This window comes from Doryrhamphus excisus, linkage group LG6 (assembly GCF_037039965.1).
Source record: "Doryrhamphus excisus strain RoL-2023G ecotype Guam linkage group LG6, RoL_Dexc_Guam_v1.1, whole genome shotgun sequence".
NCBI classification, from domain to species: Eukaryota; Metazoa; Chordata; class Actinopteri; order Syngnathiformes; family Syngnathidae; genus Doryrhamphus; species Doryrhamphus excisus.
Window position 1 is genome coordinate 21955451 of NC_136362.1, and position 12024 is coordinate 21967474.

Consider the following 12024-nt stretch of genomic DNA (forward strand, 5'->3'; position numbering starts at 1 on the left):
CACAGATGGGAGACAGATATTCCACGGACACAGACCAATAGTTTAGACAAACAAAAATACATTTATCAACAAACTCATTTGAAAGTATAAAATACAATATAATACAAACAATATACAGTAGTACAAAGACAACATCTAACTAACCATTGGAGAACCAACTAACGTTCCTTTTTAATGTGTTAGTTGGTAACAGTAGTGAAATCAATAGTGGTGTTAAGACCGTCGTGCTTCTGTGTCTTAACCTCTAGAGGGCGTAATTGTTTTTGTTTCTATTCATCCGCTCCACTCCGATTGATGATACAACTATTGTGTTTCCGCAATTTAAAAATAAAACTTGACAGTAAAATGCGACAGCATGGCCGTGTTGCAGTAAAGTTTCACCTCTTTGTAATGTAATGTAAAAACAAAGTTGTATAGTGAAAATCTCAAACCTCCAAGGTGATGTTATACCATTTATAATGTTAGTAAGGCAAACTTGGTGGAATGATTTTGTGTGTGTGACATGTTTGGTTTTGTGGCGTTTGAGAGTAAAGAAGCGTTTAAAACTGCCAGATGGAATAGAAAAGATGCCCCGAAGTGGGCAGACGTCTGGTAAAGGACAGGAGGGGCCGGCCCCCACACCATGTCTTCCAACTCTTCCGGAGTGAACTGTGCGCACTCCTCCTCCATTGCCTTGAAAACCTGCAAGGTCCAGAAGTCCATCTCCGCGAGGTCGTCGTTTGGTTGGTGCATACTGTCACGGTTCGTCATGCAGGTGTTGCGATGCGACCCCAGGATGCAGAGATGAAGCGAATGGTGCAGGAAAAAGCTTAGCTTTTATTCTTGAAATTCGACGAATGCAGCACTGGCATACGACATGTTGCAAATAACAAACAATGCACCAACAAAAGGCAGATGCACCTGGCTGAACTAAATACAAGAATCAAATCGGAAACAGGTGCGCGTAGAAGAGGGTGTAAAAGTGACGAAACGCAGGACAGACAAACACAGAAAGAACTACAAAATAAGAGCATGAAAGCAGGAACTAAGGCAAATAACGTGAAACACAAAACTGTCACACAGGAGGCGATGCAGATTGTGACAGACGTGACTGATTTTTGTTGTGTGTTTCCGTTTTACTGTAATTGTTCAAATACAAGAGTGTAATGTGTTTCTTTCATCAGTCCATCCAAATATTTCATTGTTAAGGCATGGGATCTGCTTCTTAGACATCCTAATCCTCTGTGATCCATTCAAGGAGCAATAGTGAACGGGAATTATACTTCTAAAGCAGTAAAAAATGGTCCCCATTAAAAAACATGTATTTTTGGACCAGTTATGCATGAATAATCAGTTCCAGAGTCAAACTGTTATCAGCATATATGACTTTTGAGACAAACTTAGATGAACATTCCTGGGGTCCAATGACCCGTTGGGCCCAAAGCAGTCATTCAACATAGTCCACTATTTCAAAACCCTTCTTTTTTCATTCAAAAGACAAGAAATTCTTTGACTATCTTTGAGATGCACAACTCATCTGACAAAGTACCATCAGCATGAATAGAGAAATGTTTTCTTTCCGTCCTTCTTCACTTTGTTCAAGTCCATAGACAAAGGAGTGATTTGATCAACCGAGTTTACAACATTGATCCCCATTTGTTCATTTTTGTTTCCCTTTAAAGAAAAAGTGCACCCATTCACTCTCTTAACCCATTTTTGGACCCCTCTTGAAAGAGACAGGATTGAGGTTTACGGTGGAGGCGAAGGAAAAGGAGATCATATTTGATCAAAAAAACAAAACATGTCCTGACTTGTCTGCGCCCCTACGCCTGTTGAAGGCCCCACCCTCTTTCGCCAATACTCAAAACACCCTCGGCTGTACATTCTATCGTCTTCAGGAACTTCACTGAGAGGAGGGGACTCTTCTTTCCGACCTCTTATCATGGTGCAACAGAATTCTTCAGGTAATTTTGTGTTTCGATAACCTTTATTCACCCATAATTTAACCAATATTTTACCGTATTCTCACCCCCTTTTGTAAACTTTGAGTTATATCTGTTTAAAAAAAGTGTTCATTAGGTATAGATATGTAATATAGATTTCGTTTTAATCGCTGAAATTTTAATTGAAATAGTCTCGATACGGCCGTGCAAGATGTGCAAGCTACTGGTAAATAACAGGTGCACGGTCCATAGCAAAGCATATTTTCTCTTCAATACATTAAATTTTATCATTTGTAATCGCATTTTCTTTATAATGGTACAGGAACCACCGGGAGTCCGAACAATAAGACTGCCGATAGCACCGACTCTACAAATCGGGATTATGCCGACAATGAACTGACCTACGCCCCCGTTTACCAACACGATGATGCAACTGCCTCTGAAGAGACAAGATTCACAACAGACATCATCAACCTCTTCCAAACTTTGCTGAAACAATGTCTGAATCAGACAGCGTGGGAAATAGCGCAATCTGAATGTAACGAATGCAACACGCAGCATCCCAGTCGACTGCAGCATTCATGTCTAACTGAACAAGAAAGCGTCATTTACACCAGCCACTACAGCAAGGTAGTTGAGAGCGTTTTCCGACCTTGATCCCTAGTTGTGTCATCAGTCTGTTCCATAGTTTCCCGAATTTCCTGGAATAATAATTTCCCTTTTGTTTCCACTTCAGAGTGAAGGTCGTTTTCATTGGATGGATGTTGTTCCGGGACAGACGAAGGAGGTAAGAGGAAAAAACTTACCTCACACAGATACATACAGATCTCCAGGTAGGTTTTCAAGATTAACAGGTGGTTGTCTAGCTTCATCCGACTGTTCTCTTCCAAAGTCTATTCTCCTTGGCATCTTGGGCATGTCCAAACTTCCAGGAAATCTTGTCTAAAATCTTGTCTAAATCTCAATTACTCTTTATTACCATGTGTCATTGTCATCATTGTCCTCTGAACTTTGATGACGATCATCCACCTGGACGGTGTCTGTCTTGTTATGGGCCTACGAGATGATTTTGGCCTTTCAATTTCTTCATCTGTTTCAATGAGAGAACCACAAGGTCATAGGAGATCATGATGTAATGTTTGTGTGGGACCGTCCTCTCCCTCAGGACTAACTGTATCGACTGTATAAGTCTACTGCTTTCTTCTGCACAAAATAAATTGTTGATTCCCATTGGTCAGTGAGTTTGGGCTTTTTACGCAGGCGGAGATTTTGCACAAGAACTCTCTCACTTGCATGTCAAACCTTTGTTCTTTTCAACCAACTTCTTTGCATTTTCAGTTGCAAGCTGATAGTTTTTATTCAGATGTGACTTCAGATTCTTCACGTATTGTGAATGTGACGTAGATGATTTGTTCTTGACAGGCAACCCAAATGCAATGTCAGTTGGCAATCTGGGTTGTCGGCCAAACATAAGCACATACGGTGCAAATCCAGTGGCATCGTTCCTCGTGCAGTTGTATGCATGAGTGGGGGGCTTAACATGCTTAACACGTGCCACTTGGTTTTCCTAGTTCTGTTCTTGGAGCATTCCTATAAGGGTGCAATTAAATCGCTCTACTGGGTTCCCTCCAGGGTGATAGGGACTTATTCTCACCTTGTGAATGCCAGAGAGTGCACAGAGTTCTTTAATTGTTTTAGATTTGAAATCACGGCCCTGATCACTACGGAGACGTTCAGGGAATCCTTAATGGCTGAGGAACTGCTCCCACAGACATTTGGCGACTGTGTGGGCTTTCTGGTCTTTTGTTGGAATGGCGACAGCATATCGGGTGAAATGATCTGTGATGACCAGGATATCCTTGGTGTTATGGCTATCTGGTTCCAGAGACAGAAAGTCCATACAAACCAGTTCCTAGGTCGGCTATCTCTCTGGCTGACTTTTCCTCCGAACACATCTTGCACATGTTTTAATCTTCGTCTCCACATCAGCTGCCATCCTTGGCTAGTAAATCCTTGATCGGACTAGGTCGAGGGTGTGTTCAATTCCCATGTGCCCATCTCATTGTGCAGGCTGGTGAGTACACATGGTCTTAATACTTGTGGCAGAACAAGCTGGTCAACAGGTGGATTGTTGTACTGTTGTCTTCTGTACAGCAGACCATCCTGCAGTTCCAGACGACTCATTTCTTTAAGCATCAGTTGGCATTCTGGCGACTCAGATTTCAGGCTGGCAGGTGTCGGCTGTCCTGACTGAATCAGTTTGAGGATGAATGAATGATATGCCTTTATTCGTCCCTCAGTGGGGAAATTTGCATGAAGTGGGGGGACAAGGGGGGGGGGGGGGGGCAACACTAGGAGAGGGGAGGGGAAAAAACAACAACTCCAAATTAGACTCTTAGATGAAGGAGTACAGTGTGGGACCGTTAAAAAAACCTCGGCATACAAATCGGCAGGTAAAAGACATCATTCACCCACATAGACACAAGACCAGCGCCACAAAGGGAAAATAGCCGATACGAGCAGCGGCCAGCCCGGCTACCTGCAGCCACTTACGGCGCAAGCCGTGGTCCGTCACACCCGCACCGGGGGAATTAGCGACGAAGGCTTTTGGTGGGGGCGGGGGGGGGGGGGGGTGGCATGTTACTGATGACGGGATCTGTTCTTTGGAGTTGAATTAATTAATCCTTACTGTATTTGGGAACAGTGAGAAGACCTTGAATTTCCTCTTCCTCCTCAAACACAGCAGGAATGGCTACAGGATGAACAGCGAGAGACTCCATGAGGCAAAAGGGGGTTGTATCTTCCTCTACCTGTTCAACGATGTGGCTCTGACAGGCTGCTTGGACTGCCTCTGTTGAACAGAAACTGCGGGTTCAGGTGATGAAAAGTAAATTCTTGAATTCTTTGACCTTTGCTTTGTGAATGGCTGTCATTGGTTAACTCACCTTGAGGCCTTTTTGCTAAACCTTCAGTGTCTTGATTCCGTTTACCAGCTCGGTAACTGCGTGACAAAAGCGATGACTCTGTTTTTTCCATCCTGCTCCTGATACAATGTCACTCCAAGTAAAACATATGGTGATTTGGGTTTGGCAAATTCTAACACTGCGGATGAGGTCAGTTTACCAATGATGTTCTCAAAACCTTGCTGACAGGAAGGGGTCCATCGCTCGTCAAATGGCTCCTTGGGATGGAAATATTTTCCATCGGTTTCACTTAACTTTTTTCCCTTTCGCATAGGTGGATAACCAGCAGTCAAGTTGGTCAAAGGCTGCACAGTCTTGGCATAATCTTGTACAAACCTACGGTAATACGTAATAATCATTGTTTCATTTCTCAATATCACAGGAATTCTGTGGGGATTCTTGGTTGGTGTGGTGATTAGACAACAGTCTGTGAAGATTGCACCAGGTAAGGATGAATTTGATGGTGGTTCAATCAGTGTCCACTTCTCATTGCCTACAGTCCTAGCCATTTTACTCTTGGCGAAACAGTGACAATCCAGAACCTAACCTCAAAGTACTGGTATTTTTGTTTTGGGCGAGTGGCGCAATGGAAAACGTGTCTGACAATGGACTAGAAGATTGTAGGTTCAACTCCTGGCGAGCTCAAGCAGCCTTTTCAATTGATCCGAGTCCAAAATTAAAGCTTTGCTCGCAGACAAATTTGAAGCAGCTGGAATGAGCAACTGCACCTCCGAGCCTGAGTTTGTGGTTCTTGCCCAGAAAATGACAGCCGTAATCGTAGTGGTTCATACTCTGCGTTGTGGCCAACAACAACTTCGGCCGAATCAGAGTCATGGCAGGTGTGTGTTGCTTTTGTAATTGTATTGTCTGAGAAGACTGATTGCCTGTCCACTTGTGATGTGATATAAAAATACACAAATTTTGACCACACCTGTATTATTAGGAAACATCATTATCATGCAATGAATCAAAGCATAAGGAATGATGTCGGAGATCAAGAATGCTTTTTTTTTGGCAGGAAAAAGCCATAACATACAATTTGGCGAATACGGGCATCGATACGGCTATCGCTTGCATACAAAGCAAGCACACTATCCTTTGATATTTGGTATATTAATACCATTTGGACAATGAAGGTGATTATTCATTATATTGTTTTAGTTTATTATACTCATCTCACAGTTTGGCTTGATACACCCACATGCCTGGATAGAGACAACACATCAGACTGATTACTTTATTATAACCCGTTTACTGGTTTAGTTGCACACAGACATGGAACAAAGAGTGTCTGTGCAAAGCAGACACACACCCCCATGAGTTACGGGATGGGGGCGATATCTCTTGCAGGTCAGGAGGTCACCAGCGGCATCCACCTATAAGACCCGCTTAAATGGTAGGCTGACAGGGACTGTGATAAGCCCGGAAGTCTGTATTAGGTTTGTGGTGTCAGGAATAAATTTTGGGCATATTCTATCTTGGTTTGTGTATTGAGCGCTCCCATCCTCCATTCGACACCCACCAGGAACTCGCCTCGAAGTGCAGGAAGGCTGTGAGTTTCCTTCACAATGCAGGCATCAATTCCGCTTCTTCTCACATGCGAAGCGAGAGCTCTACCATTTGAGGGGGGACCCTGCACCGTGTTTGAGCTGCCATGTACTAATCCTCACAGACCTTCAACACTCATCACACTGACGTGCAATTTCAGCAGTGGCTTTTGTCCGATTTCCTCCCAGATGACACAGCTTCTCATCCTATGTCTAAGAAAAAGTCGAGCCTCACGAAAAAACAAAGTCATTTGTCATGCTCATGACCAGAGGTGAGGGTAAAAATGTTGATCCACTGGTAAATTCAGAGGTCTGCCTTTGGGTTCAGCTCCCACATGACTGTAGGGTTTGTTTTTGTGTGGAATGGAATGTTTTCCGCATGTTGAACAATTTTCCACAGGCAAAACCTCCTGTCCATTTGGTGAACTCATCCTACGGTTACCACTGATTTGTATTTGAACACAAATGTACAATTAAATAAGTACACTGTGTGTCTGACACGGTTGTCTGCAGTACGGGGCCCCATTCCTTTTCGCCCTTCACACAGCAGACTTTTCATACAACACACCCACCTTCCACCTGCCGAATTGCACCACACAGAATATTGCGTGCTTTATACGCCCTATAACGACGAGTGAAACACTTTCTCTCATTTTAGCTCTAACACCATAGCAGGGCATGTCAGCCAGCTGAAACACGTTCACATAGAAGGGGATGCTAAAGCTGCGTCATGTGCACTTGAAATGGACATCCTGGCACCTTCCGCTGACTCACAGTGGCCGTAATGTGCTTTGCTTCACAATGCTTCTCGGAGCACAATGCTTGTGTGTGTGCCACGCAATTAAGCATACCACACGAACGGTGCCCCAAAACGCGCTTGAAACGCCTTCTCAGAGCGAGTGGAGTGCTTTTTGGCACACATGTGCCATATATGGAGAAAATTTTTACCACAAAGCCTATAGCTTGCTTGAAATACATTATCACAGCGAGAGAAACACTTTTTCTCATTTATGCTCTAACTCTACAGCAATGCTTCTCAGCCACCTGAAACTGTTGCAGATAGAAGGGGATGCGAAGCTGCGTCAGGCACACTGAATGAGCCTCCTGGCACCTTCCGCTGGCGCACAATGACCTGCCCTATCATCCTTTGCTCACAATGTGTTTGAGAGCGAATAAAGTGCATTTTCGACAATGGTTGTGTGTGCCAAGCAATAAAGCACATCTCACTAGATGTGTTCCATAGTGCCAAAACACTAACCCTAACCCTAACACACTAATAAATAGCTCCTATAGGAGCTATTTATTAGTGTGTTCCTAGGTTTCTGATATCTGTTGATTTATTTTTTGTTGTTGTTGTTTTGTTTGGATTACTGGATAATATTTTCTTGTTAGTTATTTATTTATTTGTTTATCTATCATATTTTGTTGGGGTTAATTAGTAGTTAATTTCTGGGTTTATTTCATTGGATAACACCCTGGGCACCTGCAATATATTTAGGTAGGCAGTGCTCACAGGACCAGCATGCACCAGGGTGGGCCTATGGTTTTTGTACCAGCGCAAGAAAGGCAACAGGAAAAGGCCCTTGTTCCTTTTTTGTTTGTTTGTTTGCTTGCTTGGTAATAAAAGGAAATAAGAAGAAACGGAACAAGATTGTATTGACAATGACTCTTTTGCCTGCGTAAAACAAAACCCATGGTGCATCAGTGGCCTTTTGATAGTGTAAGTTACGTTTTTTTTTTGAAGGACAAATAGCCACGACAGAAAGGACAAAACCCCGCCCTTGGATAAAGGAAAGAACCCATCAACAATGGACTCGTTGGACTCTTTTGGACCTTGGATGAACGAAGCTCACGGATTGTTTTATTCATCTCCCATGTGAAATCGTGTCAGCTTCAAACTACGCCTGGCCCACACCAGCGACACACTCAGCTTGGCCATCAGAAACTGGTATGTGTTGGAAAACGGTGATAACTCGGAGTAAAGTCGGCTATCAAGCGCTACTTTACGCAGGAGTGCTGGCGTATTCCATTCATAAAATCTACAACTCCAGTGCGCATCTGTGCTTGCAAGAGTGGCTGTGCTGCCGGTGAGGATTATATTTGGCCTTTTACCCCCTCGCCTTTTGAATTAAATGGAATGGTTGACGGACTATATGATTAAAGATGTCGGGTGTTAATACAGGGTCTCAGAACGATGTTGAAATACCAGCAACAAAAAGGAATATTAAATGGACATCAAAAGGATTGAGTTTTTACATAAAAACGTGTCAAGACAAAAGGAGTGTCAAATGTAGACAAGCCAAAGGGTATATGGAAAAAATCCGTGAGTTGATGGAATCAAACGAAAACGTGAAAACAGTTAATTCTGAACTTTGTAAGTTTATTGGTTGTTATCAAGACGCCCATGACGCGCATGAATCGTTCATGGATTTCCCTTTACCAGAAGATGAAGCTGCAAAGCAAACGGGTTATTTTCAAGCAAAAATGACAATGTACTGTGATTTTACCGACAAGGTAAAGGCATGGTTAATTGAAGCCGGAAATCCATATGTGCAGCCGAATAAAGAATGTCCTGATGATCGCGATGTTGCAGATTTGGAGGAAATAAATCCTGAAGACAGTGCTTCTAACATATCACGTGCAAAATCAAAGTCTTCCAAGCATTCACAGGTATCACGCATTTCTTCTACAACATCTGCACGCATAAAAGCTGAAGCGGATAAAGCGGCACTAATGGAGCGTGTTGCCGCGCTGAAAAGGAAACATCTAATTGAAGCTCAGGAGGAACAGTTAAGGAAGCAAAAGGAGCAGCTGGAACTCGAAACGGAATTGGCAGCAACAAGTGCAAAACTTCATGTATTGGAAATCAGCTCATCTCAATGTGGTTCAAATCGATCCGATGGCATGAACTCTTATTTTGAAAGGAACTGTCAAAGCAAACTCAACCCAGATGCCGACGCATTCCTGCCGAATAAAAAGGATGCAAAGGACAACGTTTTGATGCCTTATTCTATATCTCAACCACAGGTTGTTGGTTCCAAACAAAGGTCACATACCCAAATGAATGAAATGTTTGTTAATGCTGAGGTTCCAACTCAAGCTGCACAAAGAAGGAATGCAACTCAAACTCATCCAACTGACATAACCACCATAATGCAAAGACAAAATGACATCACTTCCCTCCTGGTGCAGCAGAATCTATCCTCTGCCCTTCCATCTAGAAATATCCCAGTGGAGGATGGAGACCCCTTCCAATACAGGTCTTTCATTAGAGCCTTTGAAAATGGAGTGGAGGAGAACGATCGTTTGCACTTCCTTGAACAATACACCAGGGGGCAGCCAGGAGACCTAGTGCAAAGTTGTCAGCACTTACCTGCGGAGCAAGGATATTGCAGAGCCAAAAATCTTCTTGCCGAACACTTTGGAAATGAGCATAGAATTGCCACTGCTTACAGTGCATCCGGAAAGTATTCACAGCGCTTCACTTTTTCCACATTTTGTCATGTTACAGCCTCATTCCAAATTGTATTAATTTAATCTCTTACCTCAAAATTCTACACAAAATACTCCATTATGACAATGTGAAAACTTTTTTTTTTACTTTTTTGAATTTATTAAAAATAGAAAACAAAAAAATCCCATTTACATAAGTATTCACAGCCTTTGCCATGAAGCTCAAAATTGAGCTCAGGTGCATCTTTTTTCCACTGATCATCCTTGAGATCTTTCTACAGCTTAATTGGAGTCCACCTGCAGTAAATTCAGTTGATTGGACATGATTTGGAAATATAATAACTGTCTATATAAGGTCCCACAGTTGACTGTGCATGTCAGAGCACAAACACAAACACAAGCATGAAGTCAAAAGAACTGTCTGTAGACCTGCGAGACAGGATTGTCTTGAGGCACAAATCTGGGGAAGGATACAGAAAAATTTCTGCTGCTTTGAAGGTCCCAATGAGCACAGTGGCCTCCATTATTCGACTAGTCAGGATAGAAGGAAAAATGAAAGCAGCAATATTTTCATCCAGGATATCTCTATATATTGCTGCATTAATTTTCCTTCTATCCTGACTAGTCTGCCAGTTCCTGCTGCTGAAAAACATCCCCACAGCATGATGCTGCCACCACCATGCTTCACTGTAGGGATGGTATTGGCCTGGTGATGAGCAGTGCCTGGTTTCCTCCAAACATGGCGCCTGGCATTCACACCAAAGAGTTCAATCTTTGTCTCATCAGACCAGAGAATTTTGTTTCTCATGGTCTGAGAGTCATTCAGGTGCTTTTTGGCAAATTCCAGACGGGCTGCCATGTTCCTTTTACTAAGGAGTGGCTTTCGTCTGGCCACTCTACCATACAGGCCTGATTGGTGGATTGCTGCAGAGATGGTTGTCCTTCTGGAAGGCTCTCCTCTCTCCACAGAGGAACGCTGGAGCTCTGACAGAGTGACCATCGGGGCCTTGGTCACCTCCCTGACTAAGGCCCTTCTTCCCCGATCGCTCAGTTTAGAAGGCCGGCCAGCTCTAGGAAGAGTCCTGGTGGTTCCAAACGTCTTCCATTTACGAATAATGGAGGCCACTGTGCTCATTGGGACCTTCAAAGCAGCAGAAATGTTTCTGTATCCTTCCCCAGATTTTGCCTCAAGACAATCCTGTCTCGCAGGTCTACAGACAGTTCTTTTGACTTCATGCTTGGTGTTTGTGCTCTGACATGCACAGTCAACTGTGGGACCTTATATAGACAGTTATTATATTTCCAAATCATGTCCAATCAACTGAATTTACTGCAGGTGGACTCCAATTAAGCTGTAGAAAGATCTCAAGGATGATCAGTGGAAAAAAGATGCACCTGAGCTCAATTTTGAGCTTCATGGCAAAGGCTGTGAATACTTATGTAAATGCGATTTTTTTTTTGTTTTCTATTTTTAATAAATTCAAAACATGTCCAAAAAAAACCTTTTTTCACATTGTCATAATGGAGTATTTTGTGTAGAATTTTGAGGTAAGAGATTAAATTAATACAATTTGGAATGAGGCTGTAACATGACAAAATGTGGAAAAAGTGAAGCGCTGTGAATACATTCCGGATGCACTGTATTTCAACCAACCATGTTCTTCATGTATGGCACTGGCTGGTTTAAGTGTTGCAGATGAACCAGATTTCTAAAAGCTAAATATTAAAAACTATATCAATGTAACAAAAATAAATAAATGGTTATCTTTATGAATTTATTTAAAAGGTGCTGGCAAGAAAAATTAAATTAGAAATTAAAACTGCAAGCAGTGATGAGCGGGCTCGAGCACCCCGACGCGCTCGGGGGTACGCGCGGCTCGGGGTCGCGCGCGCGACCGGACGGGCGCGCGGACGCGCCGTACGAAAAACCGCGGCGAGCGGATAAGCGGTAAGGGAGTCACGGCACTTGCAATTTTCCGCCAGGAGGGGGCGACAGCGGCGGGGAGGCGGGTGCGCGGTCACGTCCCGTCCGACACCGCGAACCGCCATAAAAAAATTCACGACGATCGGACCACGCGGTAGGTCCTTGCGGTGGATATACGTTTCCGCCTGTGGGTGGCGCTATAGAGTGGTTGGCCC